The 23,711-nt window shown below is 39.4% G+C and overlaps 1 long non-coding RNA gene across 1 annotated transcript in view; it reads left to right on the top strand.

The window, feature by feature from the left end:
• The window catches only part of LOC110396679, a 40,604-nt gene continuing 18,762 nt past the window's right edge, over positions 1,870–23,711 (top strand). The window contains exon 1 of the long non-coding RNA XR_002437165.1: positions 1,870–1,957. This is a non-coding gene — a long non-coding RNA (uncharacterized LOC110396679). The remainder of the gene's footprint in view (positions 1,958–23,711) is intronic.

Below are 23,711 nucleotides of genomic sequence, written 5' to 3'. Positions count from 1 at the left end.
TTCTGAATATATTTATTAGCAATCTCACCTGGTAAAGTTTTTAGTTATTAGTATGGTAGTTAAAATGTTGCCTCTGATTTTTCGAGATAGAAAGTTAGTGCTTATTTCTAAGTAAATATCTTAGAACATTTAATCTGTAGTTCTTTCTCTGACAACTCTCCTGTTTATAATTACAAAAAAGTAAGAAAGATGTTTTAAAGTTAGTTTTAAATATCTTATAAAATAATATGCTTTTGCCAGTATGAGTATCTTCAACCATTTTAGAAGTTTCCTTCCTGTTGTGAACTGATATCCCAGGATGCTAGGAAGAGACCCTAAGTTACAGCATTCTGACAGATCTTTTTAAGATGACCTTGTGGCATTGGATCACGCTGATCTCAGAGGGGACTCAAAATTGAATTGTCACTTTTTAGCTAAGTACAACTCTCACAAGTAATGTAGAGTTACCCACATTTATGTTTCTACAGTCCTCAAACAAGGCTGTGTAATTTGCCCTATAGCTATGCTGAAAGGGTGGTGTCCTGAATTCTATATGTCTCCGCTATATTCTGTTGAAGGAAATTAGACTATTGAAAACATTACATTCAAATCTCTTGATTTGAACTCAGTTCTATTTATGAGGAGGAGATAAGATCTGAGAATATAAAGGTTTCTGCCTGTTCACTGAAGTGTTCTTATTATTCTGATAACTTATTCCACAGTGTAACATTGTGAAAAAAGCTGCCTTGAAAACAGACCAAACTTTATGTCTTTAAGAGGCATGCACTGGTATAAATATGCAGAACTTAACTGAACAGTTCGGAGTGTATATATCACAGAATCACAGAACTGCAGGAGTTGGAAGGGACCTCAAGAAATCAGTGAGTCCAACCCATATACTAAAGCAGGTACCCCACAATATGTCACACGAGTAGGCATCTAGGTGGGCATTGAATATCTCCATAGAAGGAGACTCCACAACCTCTCTGGGCAACCTGTTCCAGTGCTCCATCACCCTTACCGTAAAGAAATTCTTCCACATGTTAGTACGGAACTTCTTATGTTCAAGTTTTAGGCCATTTCTCCTTGTCCTATTGCTACACACTGCCGAGAAGAGCCTGGCCTCATCCATTTGCCTCCCACCTCCCAGTAGATGTTTATAAACATTTACCAGATCCCCTCTCAGTCTTCAGAAAGAAAGCATAAAATATCTACATAGTAGCAACAAAAATAATAATTTTCACTTCTAAGCATAGTGATAGTTTTTAGACGTTTTGGAAATTCTGGGATTAAAGGTACTCACCAAAGGAAAGTATGTGTAAGTTGGTCTTATCTAGGTGAGAGCATGGATACAAGCAGAACATTTCCCGTTTACTCTATCCACGCCATGAGTCATCTAGATATGCGAGATGGTTCTGATCACATTTTAGTGGATGTGTGCAGCCTGGTAATCTACACTGTGCTGAGGGAGGTGTGTCTCTGGGTTATAGCTCTGTTCCTTGCTCCTGTGAACATGTCTGCCTGCGTCTGTTACTCCAGCACTGTAACTGTCTGTATCAGACTGCAGAGATTAATATAAGTGGCTTATTTCAACTCAAGATGTAGAACAGATGGGACAATGGAAACAGAAAAAAAGCTACGCCATGGAAAATACAAAATAGAAACAAGAGTATGAAAACTAGCTGGTCTGATCCAATCAGGAACACAGCAATTTAGTAATATTCTCCAATCCATCATGCAATAACTATGCAAAGCAGCAGAGTAGCAGGAACATGCATGAGATGAAGCTTGCCTCTCCTTGGATTAGCAGCCCAAGTGAGTCACAAGCACAGCTGAGCTAGATCAGGTGGGAGGCATCACTGCAAACTGCAAATGCTCTGAACCAGCCTGCTCATGGGATTGCATGGGCTCCTGACTCATAGCGTGTGCTGAAGCACTTGGAGCAGAAAGGCAGTACAGGTCCTGCAGCTGCTTGGAGGTAAGAAGTCTGGGACCAACCTTGTTCCTTGAAGGTGCTGGACAATCAGCCATCTCCCATTAACATGTTTCAAGTCATCTCTGTCCTGACCAGTTACCTGCTAAATGATTTTTATACTATGAGCAGTTTCAGCTCTTACATTCCTGCTCCTGGGTGATACGAATTGTGGTTCCATTGAGCTGTGTTCTGCCTGTCCTTGGTAGGCACTGTTAATGAGGGTGGCTTAATGACATTGCCCTTTGATACAGTCACAGTGTACTCCATGTAATAGAAGCTAGCTATGAATCTGTCTTCAGAGTATATTTATACTGATGATGCAAATGCTTTAAATTATGTTCCTCAGCTTTATGTGTTCTGTTTGTCCTCACCTTTTTTATTTTGTAGCCTTGTTTTTGTGCCCTTGTTTTGTTAGCAGGCCAGGTTTATATGACCACTCTGTCTAGCAATCCCTTCCCTAATCATCATGAACCCATACCTAAAATTGATAGAGGAGTGCCTCACTCATCAAGGCTGGAGGAAGTGGAGGGAATGGAAGATGGGAGGCAAGGATGGCTCAGATAGAATCATTTCTACATGGTACCTCAGCTGAGTAACTGACACGTGTATTGGCTGGTACAGTGCACAGACTATCTTGACTCAATACCAGCACTGCAAACATTGATGGAAAGGCTTGAGAGTATTGTGGGAACTCTGTTACAGAGAAGCACACAGAGTGCGGAAATTGAGTGGAGAGTCCGCTGAGTGAAATTTGAAACTGGAGCAGTTGGAATGAATATGTTGTAACAAGTGCTCTGAGATGGAGGTAAAAGCGTGGAGGCACAGAAGCATGATGTGCATCCTAAGAGATCTATGGGGAGAAGCAGGCTGTGAGGATGATGATGTGTCAAACCTTAGAACGAGGCTAGGGAATTGTTTGAGCTTTGGATTAAACAACAACAAAACACTTGATTTTCATTTTTGATCTTGTCGCAAGATCTTTTGTCATGTAGCTACAACTGAAAGACAGTAACAAATTCAAGAGATGAGTAAATAAAGTGCACAGAAATCTTGAATTTTGTGCCTAAATGTGCGGAAGGATAAAATCAATAGAAATCTTGTTTTGTGTCTCTCAGTCTTAGCGTCTCGGTATTAAACACAGAACTGCTACCGATAAACAAACACTGAATTTTAATAAGGTTAGTGCTATACTATATGTCATCTTGTAAAATAAATAGGATGAGGATTACTACTACTTCCAGGAAATTTTAGTTTTAATTTGGAGTCAGAGATACACTATTGCACACCTTTTGAATGCATGGATTTGCATTTGTTCTGGTTACTGTTTTGATGGTGTCAATTAAATTTTAGAGCTCTTTGAAGCTTTTCGCACAGATAATGCTCGGCATTTACAAAATTCCCTTTACTCTTCCCTCCAATCATTTTTGAAACTCAACTCATGATTTATTTTATGATGATAGCATGCATGGCCATCTGCATTGTTTCCTCATCCTTGCTGCCATTGGTAGCAGTTCAGTTCACTGGCATGGAAATCTTCAGTCAGCGTTTTCTTTTACCAAGGCCTCTCTCCCCTTTCTCCTCCCTGAGAAGGAGGATCTGTATCTCAGATAATCTTTAAAATTCCTTTATTCTTTCCTGGTCCCCCCATCCCATGCCAGCAGCTCATGTGGAAAAAGGAGGAATCAATACCTATTGAACCTGACTGACATAAGTGCTGAAAAATCAGAATTTGAGTTCATTTCTGTCAATTCAGTCTGCCTGGAGAGAGAAGTTAAAGTGAAAAGTAACTAAGAAAGTGCACCAAAGCGATTGGATTAACTGCACAGAATAGCTGAGTCAGGCTGGGTGATTTTTTTTCTGGGAATAGTCTGTTTGCTTGGAAAAAAAAAAAAAAGGCAGTTTCACAGGGTTCACTCATTTGAGTAGGATGAATTTGGTGGCAGATCTTTTTGCTTTGCTTGGTCCCTAAGACTACTGGTGCAGCTACCGAGCCATGAAGACTCTCCAGCCCTGCTGTGCTAAATGCAGTGATTTCCTTTAGGACAGGGGAATTTAACTTCATTTAACCTCAGCATCTCCTTTTCAGGCCAGCGAAGAGGCATTCTTCAGCTTTCTGCACCTCAGAGCCTTGAGGTTCAACAGAAGTTTACTCATTTTTTTTATTCTGATTCCTCATTTCTTTAGCAGCCGGCATGCTACTAGCATTTGAACTTCAGCCCTCATCTCCAGATCAGACAGCTAGCTGGAGTTTAAACATAGTTTCACTGTGAGACCTGTATGTGGAGAATGGCATCAAGGAGTTACACCTCCAGCTAATGCTGTACTTTATTGACTGAGAACGTGCAATAGGAAAATCACACCTTTTCATTCTTTTTTTTTTTTTCCCCTCTTATCTTTCATCTGAGCTAAAAGGAAGGTTACAAGGATTTGTCTTGCTCTCACTAAAGTCAGGGTTAATTAGTAAATACTTTTTTAAGCTCTATTAAAATCCTTAGATTAAAGGCTCCAAATACTGTAAGTATAAGGCATTCTTATTTATTATTCATTTGTAAGTATAAGGCATTATTATTTATTATTCGTTTTCATCTGATTCAAGACATATGTAAAACTCATTTCTAATTTAAAAACAGTTAAATGTAATTTGGGGCCCATTTTTTTTAAATCTTTTTTTTTTTTCGTTTTTCAGTGGGGAGTGGGAGTCATCTTTGGATAAAAACCATCCACAGACATTGCAATGGGAATGATTGAGTTCTGTTTTATTAATGTCCAGATATTCTACAGGAAAAAGCAGAACATAAGCATTAAAAGCAAAGCTCTCTTACAAATTCTAAAATAAATGCATCCTCCAATTTTATTCCATGTTTTTAAATCACCCTCTTTGTCTGGCACGTGTAGCCTTTGCTCCAGTAGAGCTGATCTAAGCTAGAGGGGGCCATCTGCTGATCTAAGCAGAAGAGGGGGCAATGAATTGAGTTTGCTTCACTGCGGGCTCTGAAGAACAGGGAGAGCATCTCCAGTGGTGGTCTGCTCTGAGTGGTTCAGAGGCCTGGCCCCGTGAGAAACTGCCCCGTTGTCCTTTTTCCTGGAGGGTGTTTGCTTCTCTCTGAGCAGGAGAAGCCTAGGGCTGAATCCTTCATCCTGAGTGGCTGCTTTGTGTTGAGAAATAGCTGCAGGGGACAAGTTCTGGACCATGCTATTATGAGTTAGTGAAGTTTTGTAATGAGGTTTATGGGCCTAATGTTTATTTTATTAAAGTTTTACAGCTCATTCTTAAGCATCATTATAGAATGTCAGTGTTTATTAGAGATCTGTGTGTGTTTCCAGAGTGCTGATGGCTGTGGTTTCTGAGTACTTGAGGTGTCGAAGTTATCAATTTGACTGTGAAGCTAAATTAGGCTGTAATGCCCTTGAGTATGTTTTCTCCAGATCAGGCAATAATCTCCATGATTATGGGCTCTGTTGTGTATTAATTGACCATGACTTGTTATGCATCCTAAACTGAAGATGCATAACCTATTTCAAGGTCGGTTATCTCCTAGTCAAATGTCTCAAAAGGGTAAATATTGATGGATTTCAGTGTTAGTCATCTTTCCCTTTAAAGATGTAACGCAGATCCTTTGGTGCGTGCTTTTATGTAACACATCCAAAGGTTGTCTTCCTTAGATCTTAACACAGACACTTGTAGCAAAATTTTCAGCTTTTTATAATTAATGAAGAGAGACAATAAATTATTAACTTCAGAAGTATGACTAAATGCTTTTGCAAATGGTTGTTTGCTGGAAATGTGCAATGTTAGTTGTGCTCTGGTAAAGTTATCGGGGAAGCTGTGGAATACTACAGTGTGGTGCCTGCATGGAGAGAAAGTAATTGTACAGTGCTAGCAAAATGGAAATTCTGAGTGTGTCAGAGGATTTGAATTAGTGTGCATGGGAAATCAAGCAAGCTGTTTGCATTATAGTCTGGTGTTTTAAGCCATGTTACCTACCTAAATGTTGTAGGTAGGCTTCCCTATGCTATGACTTGAATGGGAAAAGTCTGTAACAAAAGGAGAGAAAGCTGGACCCAATTTCATGTGTGTTGTGTATCACAAACAAACAAAAAGAAATTTGTGTGTGGAATGGAAGGTATGCAAATTGAAAGAACAAGGAGAATTTGCTTCATTGAATGTCACTGCAGTAGATGAAGCTTTTGAAGGCATTTTCAAAATAGTCTTTAGGCTGGCTTTTATAGTGGCAAATATCTTTTCCTGTTTTACTGAAATATGTTATAGAAATTTAATTTTTCTACCATTATATTTTTTAGCAGATTCAAATATGCAGCTTATGCTATTCTAGATATATACCTCTGGTTTTGTGTTATTAAAATGACCTGCATTTCCCTGAAGCTTGCGGTCTGCATATCTTGGTGGTCTTTATCAAGGTGACCTAATCTTTATTATCTCAAAGCCTTCTGAACAGAAAACGCAGAATAGAAATATCAACTTGAAAGAGACTGAAAAGGAAACCGGCACTATTGGTGGAGTCAGAACCCAGCAGTCCTGCCCTGCTTTCTCTTCTATACAGCCATGTCTTGGCAATAACTGGAAGCTTGTGCAGCGTTTTGTCACCAGCTCTCAGCACTGACTCAAACATTTCATAGCCCTTCAGTACTGGTGTAACTATTAGCACAAGAACAATCACTGAAACTTAGCTTACTACCCCCCAAAATATAACTAAATACAAATACATATTTCTTGGACAGGACAGAAGCCAATAAGCTTAATTAAAATAATTATGAACAGAACATAACGTAGTATGCCGAAATTGTTCCTATTTTTCACTTACAGAAAGGTACTTTTGAATCATAAACTACTCAAAGCTTTTTTTGCCTTTGTAGTTCAACGGGAACCAATACTGGTATACCTTGTGGGTAGCATGGCCCTTCTTTCTAGGAAGAAAAGGATGTTTAATGTTTTTTTTATGATTTTGACAGATTAATAATATCTTACATTCTGAAAGCTTCATTTCTCACAGTTTCATTACTCATTTGGTATTTTCTCTTGAAAACTATGACCCGTGCCTTTTTAAGTCATTATGTAGCAACAACACACACGCAAAAAAAAAAAAGCACAGCGTCACAGCTGGATACATGTGTTTACCAACTGATTTCAGCTGTGTCAAGCCTTACTGCTTTCTACAGCACAGAATGCAGTGAGAATTGCTAGAAAACATTGGGTCTGTCTAGAGATGTGCCACACAATTCCCAAGTCCTGCAGACCTGATGAAGGGACTGTGCTTGCTCCCTTAGACACACCTCTGTTGCCAACACAAGTAAACCTCGCTGGATGCTAAATGAGAGTGCAGTTGATAATAAGGGTCTAAGACTGAAGGTCAGAAATATAGTGATCTCTACTATTATTATAATATTTTCTTGAAATATGATATATGAAGCTTATGATACATAGCTTCATATTGGTTTTCCTTGAATTCTAATTAAGACCTTTTAAGATGAATAAAAACATTCTTCATGATTAAAAAAAAAAAAAAGGGGAAAAAAAATCCACAAATGAAGAGATACCTAAAAGGAACTGTTTCCCTTGCATGATTCAGTAGTCTGCTCATTTTGAGGTATACAGTTTGTCTCCCAGTTGCAATGTATTTTTAGAGAAGGAGGTGGGAGGTAAGCCTCATTATTATATCTGGTATGTTCCTCACCCTCAGTTCTAAAATTAAATCCCTGGTTGGAGTTTAAGCTGGATGCCTGAAGCTGGCTGTAAAGACCCGAACTACTTTATCTGTCTGTCTGGATTTTATTTTATCTAATACTGGTATAATACAGGTGTCTGTGTATTGAACTGATCGCCTCTCCCTTCTTCTGTAATGGATGTTGAGTAATAGGTGTCTTTAACTCTGCCTTCTTTCAGGTCTTTTAGATGAGATGAATTGTGCCCTTAGAGTGACCATTTCTCTCTGTTCATGGGGAGGCAGCTACCTCATATGCAATTCAGTGGAGTCATCTACATTTGGTTATATGAATTCCATTCTATAGTGTTTGTTGCATAATAAAAAAGGACACTCTCCCTTAAAAAAAAAAAAGTAAATTCAAAATCAAGTAGACTAACTTAGAGAAACTGTTCAGTCCAAGGTCATTGCTGCCTGATTTAACTTCTCCTCCTATGCATTGCCTGTCTGATCTAATGTATTGTTTAGCTGTCCATTAGTCTTGCAGAATACATTGTCCTCTTTTTTTCCCCTTTTTCTTCATATTAAACATCACACTCATAGATAATAAAAATGTCCACAAAACTATATAGCCACAGAAAATTTTTTTATCCTTGATGTGGTCAGATATTTTGAAGCTAAATTTTCACAGCAGGATTTCAAAATGGATATGATTTCTTTTCATCAAAAAGTCAGATAAATGCAGGCATTTGTGGTAAGGGGAACTTTTATCTCTTATCTCACTGTGTCATTTATATAGAAACATGAGGAATACTGTGTGTCACATCCTGGTAAATCTTATATGTAGATGTTTAAAGAGTGGAGAGGTAATTTTTGTATTTTATATTGTAAATAAAAAATAAATAAATTAATTCTGTGATAATTAGAATGCTTTTAAAGCATTCAGCTCTATGATGGGGTGCTTCTAGTTTTGTGGAGAATCGAGTGATTTGGCTCATTTCTCTGTGAGATGTGAGCTAACCAGCAGGCCAGATGATTTTTTAGGGGGCATCTGCAGTGAAAAAACTTCTTTCTCCTGTGTTCTACAGTTTCTCAACAAGCAACTTAGATCTTTTGGGCAAGGGTCTCGTATCCAGTGCCTTGTTCCATTTCCTGAGTAAATTATTTTTTTAGATTGAGGGATGGACTACTGGTTGCTGCATCATTGCTGTAATGTAAAATTGTTCTGGTAAGGACATAATGAAAGAGTGCTCAGGAGTATAGTGAGTCTATGAGAAGACTGAAGTAAGACTTATTGATAAGAAGGATACCGGTCACCAGGCCTATAGGCAAAATGAAACTCATGAGTGGCCAGATTAGAAAGTCAAAACTTTCATGTTGTTACTTTTTCATGGAACAAGATTAAACTGGATGTTTCCTGTTATGACTGTGGGCATACACTGGGATGTATGCCCAGATAAGCAGATATTAAAGTAGCAAGTACCATGTTTCTATAGTAACTGAACTGTATAACAAGAGCCAGTGTTCTTGTTCACATCTGTGTTGGGGAGAGGAGACTGCTATGACATCCTCACTACTTTTTTTTTGCTGTAACGTACTGTGGTAAGATGAATTCTCCAAAGTCCCACAGCATTTTCATTTGTCAGAAGATAGTGCGTGTGTGTGTCTATACATGTAGACAAGGTTGACTGCAGAGACAGGAAAGTGCATACTTCTATTCCCAAGTGGATGTCCTAGCAGGTACAGAATCACATTTTGTCCTGTGTTTTAGCTGGTCACCCCTATGAATTTTCCATTATTTACTGTCCAGTACAACAACTATAATGGGACCATTATTCCCACTCCAGCCATGCTTCCAACCTGATAATCGGGTCACTTTCCTGGGGAAAGGAAAGAGTCATGATAACAAAATCCTTCCTACTGAAGAAGTCTTTGGAAGAGACCTATTTTCCCACTTCTTGGATAAGGTCACATCTACGCTGGTGTAAAAAGATTAAAACAGTTCCTTTCCTTCTTACTCACCACTCTTGTGCTTTATCAATGTCAGTTGCAACTGGTGCTGACATCTTATTGCTGAATTATAGGCTCTTAGTGTCTTAGATGGGCTCAGGGGTCTGTCAACCTGAGAATGCCTTCCTCTGAGCATTTGACAGAGATGTAGTTGAAGAGGTACCATTGTACCAGCTCAAATATGGCAGCAGTTTTAAGAATGTGCACAGGGCTCTTACTTAGGTTGCCAACTCTTTCCTTGGTTGTTTTACAGCACTGCTCATAGAATGGTGAGCTGTGTACATCATAAAATATTTTACTTTCCATCTGCTGATTGTTTCCTGTGCTAATTCCATTTTCCTAACAGAAAATCTGATAAAGTAGGACCGCTCCCATTTTCTCAGCTTTGGCAAGAGAATTTTTATACTTACAAATCATAATAAATTTCTCTTTATGTATAATATGCTTATCATTAAAAGCCAAACAGGTGTTATTCACAACTAGTTAATAGTAAAACTTTCTTCCTTTCATTTCTCATAAATAAATAACATGAATGCCTGAACAATGTAAATTACATTTATATGGTAAATATTAATATTTTAGTCATAAGTAGTCTGAATTGGCCCCAATTTCAGCTAATGGTTGGACCACATGACAGTAGAGGTCCTTGCAGTGTAAATGATGATAGCTTGTAACCACTACAGAGTATTTTGACAAAACTAATCATTTCCCTTTTCTGGAATGTTGTGTCTTTTTCTCATTGAATACATGTATTCCATCTCTTTCCTATAAAGCAGCTCTTTAAACTTGTTGGGTGATTGCTTTATTTCTAAGGCAAATCGCTGGCAGCTGTTCCAGAGTGATTCATGGTGTCTACATTTAAATAGTGATGCCTAATCATTATAAAATGATCCATCTGGGTTTTTATTCTACAGAGGGGACTTTCTGTGCTAGGAAAAGACACAAAGCATGTGACACGGGGATATTTTAGTGTGCGAACATAACAAATGCTCTGTCTTATAGCTTCCTAAATTCTTGATCTTCCCTGAAACCTTAAACACAGCAGCATATAAAGCTTAGTTATGGAAACTGTAAGGTGCTGACACAACTGTCCTGTTCTTTATTTAGGGTAAGACTGGGCCTATTGGCATGGCCCTGAGCAAGAGGCGATGTGTGAACTGCATCAGTGTAATGCTAGCCTGGGGAAGTGTGGTGACTCAGATATTCCTCTGAATCACATTTTCTCTTCTGCTTCTTCCTTGCTCAGAGGGAATAGTAATTTACTTCTGGAAATTAGTATCTCTCTCCAGTGGCGCAGCTGTTCTGGCCAAGTCGGGAAGAAGACTTTAAACTCCACCCAGTTCTCATCTCTCCCTATCTTCATTCTGCCCACTTGTTTCAAAGAAGATATAACTAAATATTCTGGATTACTCCTACACACTAAGGCTTAAAATGTGGGTAGTTTGCATTGGGTTTTAATTGCAGGGTTCTTGTTCTTCCATTCTCTATTGCAAACTAAATCTTTACAGAGACTCCAGATGTGATACAGCAGCCTAAACAAAATAAATTTATTTTGGCTCAGTCACTTATGTAAATCATGACTGATAATTTGGAAATGTTGTACCAATACATGGATTTTTCTTTATCAAGCAGCTTATGGTTTTGAGCAGCAAATACATTCAATTCTGATGTGGTCTGAAATACATCCTGCCAATGTCTAGAGTTGCATTCACTCCCTGACTTTGTCCAGGTTGAATGGAAGTTTCTTGACATTTTACTCAATGACAGCAACCCGCAGAGGTTTATTCTGTCATTTCTGAATGCAGCTAGCACATCACATGTGGAACTGAATGGGCATCTTGGAGCTGACAGAAATGTAGGAGGGATGACAGGATAATTGGATGACAGTTATCAGCACTGATAATGTCTAGCTGAATGGAGCAGGGGCAGAGAGTGACCATGAAGAAGTGGCAGAGACAGTGTGTTATGGTCTGACCTCAGTCGCCATCCCCTGTTCCCTTGTGGCACTCAGAGATGGGGAGGTAGGAGGGTGGAGGGTAAAAGGTGCTGTTAGTTTGCTTTTGGTTCTTACAGTTCTAGTCTGTTAATAACTACAGGCAATTAATTATATTGATGTCCCTACACTGACTTTGTTTTTCCCGTGACAGTAACTGGTGAGCAATTTCCCTGTCCTTATCTCAACCCTTAGCCCTTTTCTATCATATTTTCTCCCCTTGTCCTTCTGAAGAGAGGGAGTAAGAGAGAGCAGTTGTGGTAGAGTTTAGCTGCACATTGGTTTGATACTGCCACAAGTTAACACAATTATACAGTAACCAATAACACTTGATATGCAATTACTGAACTGGAAGAGCAAAATTTGGAGAAGAGCAAACAAGAAGGCATTTCTTTTCTTCCTTTAGGGGTTGCACAGGGCATTGATCACATGCAACATCCTTAACCAGGTGAGATAGAACAGCACATTGCTGCAGCACTTCCTCTGTTCTCATTCTTGTACGATCTATGATCTCATATCTTTCTGTTTTCTTCTTTCGCTATAAATAGCAAGTTTTATGTGTTTGACGTATGGCTTTTTATTTTCTTTATTGTGCTCTAAAAGCAATTCTGCTGAGCTCCCCAAGTTGCACTCTTTTAGCAGCTAGGAGCTGACCACTGGCAGTATGTGCTGACTCCCCAGGGGCTCCTTGTGTTATCATGAGCCTCTTCTCTCAAGACCTCTGTTATCATCCTGTGCTTTCTCTCTCAAGGACCCCTACTGCCATGCTGACTTTATTATAACTGTACTGAGCAGTCACTCTAACAAGACACTGCAAGGTTGTTGTTGACCACAGCTGCTGTCATTGCCAAGATTGAGCTCATACTCTAAACAAAGCAGGGTGGTCTACTGCATTTGCACATACTTTGGACAACGTTGTGTCTTACATTCAATAGTGATTAAATTTTTTGCATTTTGCACTGATGAGCAAGGATATTGTTTGTTTTACTAGAAAAAGAGGAAGAAGCATAAAGATGCATAGAAGAAGCCTTTTGTTAAGAACTATAGAAGTCCTGGAGGGATTAAAAGCCCCTATAATACAAATGCCCTGCTTAGTGGCTCCAGTAAATCTAAACTTTGATAACCATTTGAAGGATAAACTGAATGCTACAGTAAATTGTAATGCACTTTTTACTTTGCCGAAAAGATCTGATCTAATCGTTATTTCAGCAGTGCTATGTTTTTCTATTTAACTATGTTATCTATCTTTTTTCAGTTTGAGGTCATTACCCTAATGGGAATCAGAAGGAACAGAGAATGTTCTGTATTGTATTAAGAGAGCTGTTAAGAAAATTTGTGTGCTGATGAGAGGTGTTGTTTTTTATGGAGTATGCTGTGTCTCAGTTGCCCATAAGAGGTTTACATGTAACACCATGCCATATAGTATGAGTGCAGAAGTACCAAGGCAGCTCCTTCAATCTTGCATCCTGGTTATAACACTTTGAATGTGCTAGTCTTGTTTTCATCTTAACTGGCTCTAGATTATAGCTTTCCTAAAGAGAACTGCCTTTTAAGGTATAATAACCTTTGGAGGGGTTTATCAGCTCAAAGTCAAAAGGCCGGCACCCTGTCTTAAGGCATCACTTATTAACAACCCAGAAAGAGGCATGTCCCTTCTGTGAAATGGCATTGGTATTTCTATCTAACGTTCATCGGTTAACACCTAGATTTCTATCAGCCAATTCTTACCTAGTCAAATATTCTCATTCCCATATTAGTGTGCATGATTGCTCCTTTCTAATGTCTGTACTTTTCCTCTGTTCAATTTTGTCTTCTGAATTTTGAGCTCGCTCCACTTCATCAAGATCATTTTGGATTCTGGTCTTGTTTGGCAAAATGTTTTTGATCCTAGAGTAGTATGAATGCATTTCTTCTGCAATTATGTAAATCATTGTGGAAAATATATTTTGGGCCCAGGTTTGGGTTTGCACTAACATTATCTTCCAATTTTGAGGACTCCAGGTTTGATGTCCAACAACTTATAATGGCAGGAATGCGTTGTATTGGTTTTTCTCCTGCAGTTGTATTTCTCTGTGGTAGTGGTTATATTCAGATTAAAATTACTGAGGTCTTTTATAAAAATGTGCGGTAGTATTGCCAACCATATTAAAACCATTGTTGTATCGTATTTGCTGATCAGTGGGCGATTTCATTGGATTTACTGTGATTGGAAAGTTCTTACTGAATGTTTAAAGACTGTTTTCTGTTCTTATAATTTATTTATCTGATAGCTTGTTTTGCAGTAATTTAACTTTCAAATGTAGGTTAACATGAGTATAATTTCTTTGGTGTTTCTTTATCCCCGTAGGGACAGGGGCATGTTACTATTCTGCTACTTTCTCCACACATTCTTCAAGGTGATGTTACTGTTGAGAGACTACTTTGTCTAGTTAGAAAAGCTCCCTACAGTAATTCAGTATCTGAAACACGATAGGTCTGCCTTTTCTACCTATTCATCAGCCTTCTTTTGTTTTGCTGGTCTGCTATTTGATAGATGATTAGAATTAATTTTTCTATATATGAAAACTGAAACGGAGTGTTGAATGTGTTAACTTTCTCTGTGTATTGTCCATATTTTCTCCAATTAAATAATGGTCTCTTCCTTTCTTTTGCCTTCCTGTTACTGCTTAATGAACTTACAGACTGTTTTCTCATAGCCTTTTATGTCTCGAGCTAATTGAAACACATTTTGAACCCCAGCCTTTTGATTTTTTTTATCCATAAGGAGCATGTGAGCTACCCATTATGCTTACCATTAATCATGTGCACTTGTTTCCACTTTTATAATTTTTTTTGTATTTTCTGATCATTAGAAACTGATGTAGTTAGAGTAATCTCTGCATACTTTTCCTTCCTACACTTCAAAAGGAGTCTACTTTTTGTGTGTTCAGTGTAGTTTCTCTCAGTAGGTAGTGGCTTCCATGTACCCATATCCATTAAATCATCTTCTTGAGATATCATACTGTGGCTTTTTTCTTTTTTAATAATTTTTTTGTAAACTTGGAGCAAGGACTTAAAATCTTTTTTTATATAGTAAACTTCATTATTATATGATGACCCCATCTGGATTGTCAGTTGATTCGCCTGAGTGAATCAACTTGTGTTTGGCTAACACCAAATCTAAAATGGTTCCTCCCCAGTAGTTTTACTAGCTTTGCATCAAATGCTTGTTGAATTATGAGTCTTAAAAAAAAAAAAAAAAAAAAAAAAAAAAAAGTCATCTGTCAAGCCCCTGTCCCTTGGCAAACTTTTGTTCTTACTAGATAAACCCAGAGACATTTAGTAGAATTTTAATTCTTTCTAAATTTTAGAATAAGTGTTATATTATAGATGCGCAATTCAACAAATCCTTGCCTGTGCTTGTTAAAAAATCCGCTTATTTCCCTATGTCTTTGTGATACATATGATGTTTGTATACAATTTTGTTTTCCTTACTATTACCCTAATATTGCAGACTTGTAGAAATAGTCAGATAAAATTCAATTATTCTCACTGTTGCTTCTATTTTAGCCTTATTGCACTAATTTCTAGATTTATATTTTTATGAGTAAATCTCTGTTCTTGCAACTATTTTCTCTCCTACTCTGATAGCACAATCTCAGTGCATCCCAACTCAAAACTCATTCTGCTTTCCGTCAGAGACTATCAGTTATTCCTGTGTTCTTTGTGGAGAGTCTTGAGATTCAATTTCCAATGGGACTGAGATGAGATTTTTGCTTGGCTGTTGGATCTTACCAGGGGAATGTGCCATTGTTCTGAAGTTTTAAGCTAAAAAGTGTACACAATCATCTGGTCTGCCTGTGAATCTTCCTCTCAAAATGTTAAGGTACACATGCAGAGGGCTGAGTGGTTGCATTTCTGACAAGATAATGACAGGAGGAACTGCAGAATGCTATGGATAGAATCATAGAGTAGCCCAAGTTGGAAGGGATTAACAAAGATCATTGAGTCCACCTTATGGCTCTGCTGACTACTCCGCACCAGATATTCCATTCGTGAACTGCACCCTGTTTGCAAGGACTAACACCTAGTCCCCGACCATCCTGACGCATGCACACACCAATATGGTGAGCAGCAAAATGGCGTTTATTGCATCGTTACAAAGTCTTATATATCCTTCCTTATCTCCCTTATCTCTTTGTTTGCTTCGTCTACGCCCACAAGCTCTGGGCAGGGGAGGTCCTATCACGTCCCATCCCGTACCTTCGGTTGCCGCCTACTACATGGCTCCACACAGGATCACCCAGAATTCAAACCTTAAGTCTAACAGCATTGTCCAAACACTTCTTGAACTCCAGCAGTTTGGTGCTGTGACCACTGTCCAGTCACCCTCCAGTGAAGAACCTAACAGTCACCTGAACCTGCCCTGACGCAGCTCCATGCCCTTCCTTCAGGTCCTGTCTCTGTAATCAGAGTGCAGATCTCAGGCCTCCCTTAATCTCCTCTTCTCTGAGCAGAACAAACCAAAGGACCTCAGCTTCTTCTTGTATATCTTCCCTTTCAGACCCTTCTCCATCTTCCAAGCCTTGCTTTGGATGCTCTCTAATAGTTTTCTGCCCTTCTTATATTCTAGCACCCAAAACCTGCACGCAGTGCTGGAGGTGAGTCTGTGCAGAGCAGAGGGGACAGCCCCTTCCCTCTCCTGACAGCAGTGCTGGGCTTGGGGCGCCCCAGGGTGCGTTGGCCCTTGGGGCTGTCAGGGTACACTGCTGGTTCAGATCCAACCTGCAGAATGGGAGAAATGGACATGCAGGTGGCCTAGCCTGTCCCTTGGTGATGTTCATAAGATAGCCACGCAAGGAACAGTGGGACACAGTAGATAATGAAAGGGAACCAGTAGCTGAACACAACTGTTGACCAAGACAGGAAGTACCAGGGCAACCATATCATAATTGCCAAATCGGTGCATAAAGTCAGCAAATCTATAGTCCAGAAGAAAAGGGAAAAATAGAGTGGGCTGTTTTTTTGGAATTGGGTAAGGGTGGTGAAACAGAAGAGCTTGGGAGGAAGAATGATGGAGTAGAAGGTGAAGCAACCCATTTGCCTGGCGCTGTCTGGGGGTACCCGCTGAGCAGCCTGTATCTGATCGAAGCAGCCTGTGGCAGGACAGCGACCTACTGCGACTGGCCCTGCTGTTCTCTGACTTCGCGGGTGGCAGAGCCAGGATGCTCTCCCTAATGCTGGGGAAGGACATCTCAGCAGGATGAATAGGGCTTCTTAACAGAATACTACTGAGCTTTCCAGAGTTGTGAAGGCTTGCAGGCTTTGTGACAACTGCTAGGCAAGAATGGCAGGGAGGGAGGGAGACCCAAATTTGATCAGATTGCCAGAAAGACTTTGGTCTGAGTTCAGAAGTCTGCTGCTGCAGCAGTGTGCCTGTACCTACAGGCCCAGAGCTGGCATGCAGCTGGGCAACAGCTGTTGAGAAGCCTGGGAGGAAGCCTGGGTCTGGGTTAAGGAAAAAAAAAAGTGGATGGAAAGGAACTGCAATTACTACATGGGACCTGGGAGCACAGGAAGAATCTAGAATAAAGTATTTGGTAGATAAGGAGACAAGACAAAGAAACAGACCAAAAGAAAATGTTTTTTAGCCCCTTCTTCTAGAACAATATGTTTCAAATCTGAATGGATTTCCTCTAACACATTTTTAGGTGAAGGGGAATTATTTATTTAGCTTCCTTTCTCCACAGTGAATCATCCTAATCTTTCAGGAAAGCAATCATCACAAACTTTAGACTTTAACTGTGATAAAAATACCATTTTTTCCCCTCGCTTTTCTTTCAAACTTTATCTGCAAATTATTTCTATTGTTCTGACTCGGCACTGATAAAATATCACTCTTATTCTCACAGAACTAACATCATCTGCAAATTATCTCCTTTGTTCTGATGTCTTTTCCATATAATGTTCACTGACTTCACTTATGACAAGCAATCTTTGTGTCATTCATTTGGGTAAGGAATGTAGTATGTGTATATCACAGCTCCAGAGCCGATGTTGTGCAGATCCAAATGAAATTTTCTACTGTCCTCTAGTGTGCTGTGTTCACAAAAATAAAAACAATTAGCTAATAAAATTTTCTTGTCTAATTAAGCACATTTTGACTTAAAATTCAGCTCATCTAACAAATGTAGATAACTTTGGCAAAATTTAGACTTTTCAAGTCATAGACAACCTGGTTTTAGTCTTTATCTTACGTTGCCGTAAGATACTCATGACCCTATCTAAAATAGGCAAAAAAGAAGGTGGGAGAGAGTGGCTTTGATACGTAAAGCTTTGACACTGCTGTGGTCACAATAATGCCTTTTCCTTGCCATCTCACCTTGTGGCTTTGGGAGCCTTATCATTGGCACCTCTGCTCTGTTGTGGCCTGCGAAGACTCTCTGTTTTTGGCTTATGAGTCTGTTGGGTGAGAAAAATGAAGAAGACCAAAACCTAGATGTACTATCCAAGCAGCTTGCCACGGTAGGGGACATCAGTCTGACTTCAAAATCATTCTCTCTTAGCTCTCAGAAGAAAGAAAAATACATCTAACATCCTTAAACATAAACCACTACAGTTGCTTTTCTCTTACCTCTTTATAGACTGCTTTACCTGTTTGTCTCTATACAAGAACTGGTATAGTACAATCCCTGAGAAGCTGTAGGTGTTCAAGTAATTCTCCCTGTTTTGTTTGCAGTCTGGTAGAACAAATTCCTCTGTTATATGTAAGTATTGTTGAAATTTATTACTGAAGCAGAAAAAACATAAAAGGTAGGGCATGTGTTTTTTCCTAAATAATGTTGTTTTGTAATATTTAAGTCTGTACAGTAATCGCATTTTCCTTTTTCTTTGCTATTTCAGAGTGTTGCAGTTGAGCACTTCAGCTCCATGTGCTATTGATTCTTCAACAAACAGAAATGGTTTTGATATCTGTACAAACACAGTTTCTCCCATTTATATTATCACCACTTTTTTTTGCCTGATAACTTCCAATGACATATAGTAAAAGCTGTAGGAAAAACATACGTGATATATTGTGAATAAAATACCTGAAAGTTTTCATCAGCTTTTGTGTTGAAAAGTTAAGATCTATTTACATAGAACACTTGTACCACCAGTATCACGTTACGTTCCTCTAGAGACTCTATATTAGAGAAGCTACACACAATTTCAAAATCCCTGTAATATACTGAGTATCTTTGCAACTGAAATTGCTGAGACTCGACTGAAAATGACCTAAGCTAGCTTTCTGTGCAGCAGCAACAAAAAAGGCTCAGTTTTAAGGGTGGTTTGTGATACATGCATTGGGATCTTCTGAGGAATGTTCACTTCTCAGTAACATGAAGTGCCATTTGCTATCTTGGTGGGGATTGCCAGATATTGAATGTCAAGCCTGTCACCAGTTCATTTGTACATTTTGGACCTTAGGATAGTGTCATATGGGGGAGGAAGGGAAGTGAGAGAATGGCAGGAAAACTGCACTCCCAGGAGGGAGAATACATTTCTCTGGAGACTGCTGTATTTTTAATTGCAGCTGGTAACAGCACTTGTCTGGCATGGGTAGGTGTGCTGCCGTGCATTGAAGAAGTCTGATTCTCCTCTACAGCTCAGGTGACAGTGGTGGCTGCTGTCACCGTCTGCGCTCCTGGTGTCCTCCCAACTGGTGACCCAATGGTGCTGCTCCATGCCACATCTTGTGTGTGGGCATTGCACCTGTGCCTGAGGGATGCTGTCACCTATGGGCACTGGCAGCTGCCTTCCTGCTCTGAACAGCCTAGGGAGTGAGAAGCTATCTGTACATATGCGTTGTGCTTCCGATAAAAGAGAAGAGAGGTGATATTGGAGTGGGAATATTTTAAATGGATACAATTGTTTGTCCAACATTGCTCAATTAACTGAGAAGAGCCTCAGCCAGGTATTATGAAATTTAAGCAAGAGTGTCTATCCATTTTCTTACAAGCCTGATATAATGTAATGACCTTTGTCTATGCTATTTCGACAAACCTTGAATATCAGAGTTCCTATTTTATAAACACCCACTCTATTCCTCAGCTACTGCAATCTAATATATTAATATGGTCTCAGTTGCTTTGTAACAGTATTGTTTTAGCTTTATAATGACAGATTAAACAAATAAATTTAATAAGATTACTCTTTTGGTGCAATTTTCCGGCAAATAGGATTGTAAAGCTAATTTTCTAAAAATGCATATGCTGCTAGCCAGCACATCACTTTTTTTCATGCCCCTTCATAAAAGGAAAAAATGACACTAAAGGGACAGGCAAGGCAGCTAGAGAAAGATTTAATCTGTACTCAAGGAGCAAGAAGTCCTTGTGCAAATTTATTAACTATAATTAAAATAATTATTAATCATTATTATTTTCCTTCCCTGGGCAAAAATAAGTGCAGGAGGTATTTATTTCTTATACCTCTGGCTGTGCTTTTGAAGTTAGAAACAAGTGAACACCACTGATATCAAGAGGAATTATACTTTCTGGTATTCTCCTTTAGACATTATCATGCCCTAGCCCCTGTACAGGGTCAGATTTTTTTAGTTCCCTATGAAAATGTCTGTCAGAGCATTCTGACCTGTACACATGTGCTCATCACACTTGTATCCCCCAATGGTCACTTGTTCACTTTCAGAAAAATCGCAGTGCTTTCTCTAACTACTTGTTGAGCAGTAAACTGCCAACATAAAGAAAGCAAAATTGCTTGATAGTACCCACTGGGGACAAAACAATGGAAGCACTTACAAGAACCCGTGGGCACAAAGCATTAATGTATGATTAGATTTTAAATGCAGCAGAATTTTGTAAAATGTACCTGATTCTTTCAAGCATAGTGCTCTTTTCGCAAACTCGCCCAGAAAGGAAAATGCAGCTGCACTTTGGGGGAACCATTTGTATTAGGCTGCTCTGGCTGGCTGCTGTGTTGGCAGCAGAATGGCAGCTTTGAAGGACCAGCAGAAATGCAGACTAAGGGCCAAAGGGGAGACATTACAGATTTCAGTAGTTTTCTGTACTGTTTTTTTTTTTTTTTGCTGTTGTTGTTTTTAAAATGACATAAGTATTTCCTTCTGATTTTCTACCTGAAGAAAATAGAGTTGCAACAAAACAGTAATAAAAATATCGATACCATTTAGAAATCCTGTTGGATTGTAAAAACATGAATTTGCCTTAATATTTAACATAGTGCAGATTTTGGCAAGCCTATGGTAGACTCCCTTATTAAAAGTTAATAAAGATTGTAGCTCTTCTAAACAGATATTACATATTCTATGATGGAGGAAAATCAAAAATTCCCAAATCTTGGGTCTGAATGTTATGTAATGGATGGGAATAATTTCCATATAAATGGGAACTGGCCACATTTCAGGGCTGTGCTGTGTTGGAATGCCTTTCTGTGATAGATAGATAAGGAACTACATGAATGTGTGCAGTTTTAACGCCTTCTACATAGTCCTTCCTTGTATCTGTGCTCTTCTAGTGGATCACATTTCCAGGACTAAGCTTTTCCTCATATTATGCATGATCATGTGTTTTCATAGGACTAGAGGACATCACAGAGTTGTCCAGCTGCTAGGAAGCTGCTTGTTGGGGTAGTGGGAGGCCTGAGAAGCCAGAGCAGCACAAGAGACTTTGACCAAACTAAAAGGAACAGTAACAAAGTATGTTTCCTTTCTCTTTGATAAGCGAAAGTTAAACATTTCAGCTTAGTCAGGAGAAATTTAATCTACAAAATGTTGATGTTTTGGTTTTACTATAGTTGTAGACAAAAGCAATTGCTGAAATGTTGAACTTTACCATCAGGTAGTAATTCTGAGCTGTTAACTAAACTACCTTGTAAGTGAAGCAATGCATACCAGGTGCTAGCTGACAGAAGTACTAATCAGCTGACTGACAGTAACAGGAGTGAAGTACCACATTGCTCAGTACAAGTAAATTTATGGCTGCATTGTAAAATGAGGACTGAATGTTTCTCACCTACCAGTTAGGAGAGGAGGAAAGTTAAAGAACAAAAGAACTAGTTGGCATACGGAAGTGTGCAGTAAAGGTCTGGTTCTGTCCTGTAAATGTGGGTTGAAAGTACTCCAAAGAACAGCTATGTTCTAGGGGGATGTTCTGAAGAACAGTAACTTAGAGATTCTCTGACTTTGTTTATTTTTATTTTTTTTTACACAAGAAATCTTACTGGATTTTTCAATATTTATTAAAGAGTAATTTGAGATCCATAACTTTCTGCAAGATTAAGGGACATAGTTAAGGGAAACATCTATAAATGTGTTATGTTCTGTGACCAGACTGTAATTAATAAGTGCAATACATCAGTCACAATATTAAATTTCTTCTGCTGAATACATTGGAGCCTACTTCTAGTAATTTACTAGTTCAAAATGAGGTTTATGCTGAACACTCCAATTCCACATTGAATAGTTATTGTATTTGGAAAGCAAGCAAGGTGTTTGATTAATGCTGGAACTAATGAAAGTATCTATGGATTTGTGATCTATGTTCCTGTGTGATGGTATCCCACTTCTTTCTCCTCCTATTCCTTATAAATAACTTTCCCCTCATCCTAAGTAATATCTTTACTTCCTCTGTAACATCTGCTAAGCCTCCCTGCTCTTGATACACTTGGCTCTGTCCCATGTCCCCTAAATCCCAGCTGCTGGGGAAGAAGCAGCTTGTATAATAGTTGATTTCAACATAATACTTGTGCTGATTGGAGGACTGAACAAAGCTGATTGTTGCTGAGCTTGTGCGGCTGCTTTTACAATGGGGGGGTCTTCATTTGGGTTACTGTTTCCTCTGCACAGAAGCCAATATTCTGAGATCTTTTAGCAACTTGTTTTCAAGGCATTGAGCTCTCTGTAGAAATGCAGGGCAGTGGGCAAAGGTGAGGGGAACACTGCAGGTGAGCCAGAGAGCTGCCAGATGGTCAGGTGTTTGGGTCAAATTTAATCTCCTTAGCGCAGGAAAATTAAAAGTAGAATGAAGTGGGAGTTTGTGTGTGTGTGTGTGTGTGTCCCTGTTCACAAAGGGACTCCAGGTTAGTGGCACCCACCCATACAACTCCAGTCCTCCCAGCTCACCACTCTCTGACCCTAACCCCCATCTTCTGCCCCATAGTATCCTCTCCCCAAAACCCTGCTGCAAGCTCCAGACTCCCTGTCCAACCCAGAGCCTCCCATTCTTGTGGTCTCACTCTTTCCACCACTGCTGCTTCCACGGGATGCTCTGTGCCCATCTGCTTCTTACCCCAATGGAGTCCAGACAGTGGAGCTGCCTCCAATGTGTCTAAGCTAACCCACTGCCTGTAGTTCTGCTCTTCTCAACAGCCACCCTCATGGACTTGTTGGCTCCCATGACACCTGAATGTGTCCCCTTCCTGGGGCCCCTTGCTTGCTACAGATATCAGTGTTGTAAGGTGTTCTTGCAAGTGTAAGACATATTCACTGAGGAGAAATCTGCAGTGGAGTGGAAGCTTGCACTTGAACTTACACAGCTACTGTAGTGATCAAGAAAGTGGAGAGCTTACTTTACAAGAGTAAAATATAACGTCTTAAGTTTTGCACAGCAAGAGGAAGGCCAAGGGATATGATTACTCTCCATAAGTACTTCAAGGAGGTGAACAGCAGGAATGAAGAAGAGTGATACAGTCTAAATAATATAGAATAAACTGGCCATGAATAAATGTGGGTCGGTGGCTTTAACCACCGAAGACTGAGGCTCTGAAACTGCATTGTAGGAGCAGTGGGAACAAAAATATCCTGATGAGGTCTCAGATGGAGTTTGTCAAGTCCCAAGTGAGGCATTGCAAGGTTGACCATCCCTAGCCCTGGGAGCATCACGGCTTTCCAGCTGCATCTCCCTGCTGCACCATGCCTGTCAGTGCCAGGTGGAGCATTTTAGATGCTTCTTAATAAGTTCCTTGAACACTAATAATAATATCGCTTTGCTTTGTGGTATATCTATCTTAATGTAACCTGCTATCATTTTTGCCGCCTTTTTTTTTTCCAGCAGTTCTGAAATGATTTGATGGTTTTAATTATTTTTCATAATAACCCCCA

Source organism: Numida meleagris, chromosome 3, assembly GCF_002078875.1.
Source record: "Numida meleagris isolate 19003 breed g44 Domestic line chromosome 3, NumMel1.0, whole genome shotgun sequence".
In the NCBI taxonomy this organism is placed as follows: domain Eukaryota; kingdom Metazoa; phylum Chordata; class Aves; order Galliformes; family Numididae; genus Numida; species Numida meleagris.
The sequence above is the reverse complement of the archived record's forward strand: the minus strand, read 5'-3'. Positions and strand labels throughout refer to the sequence as shown.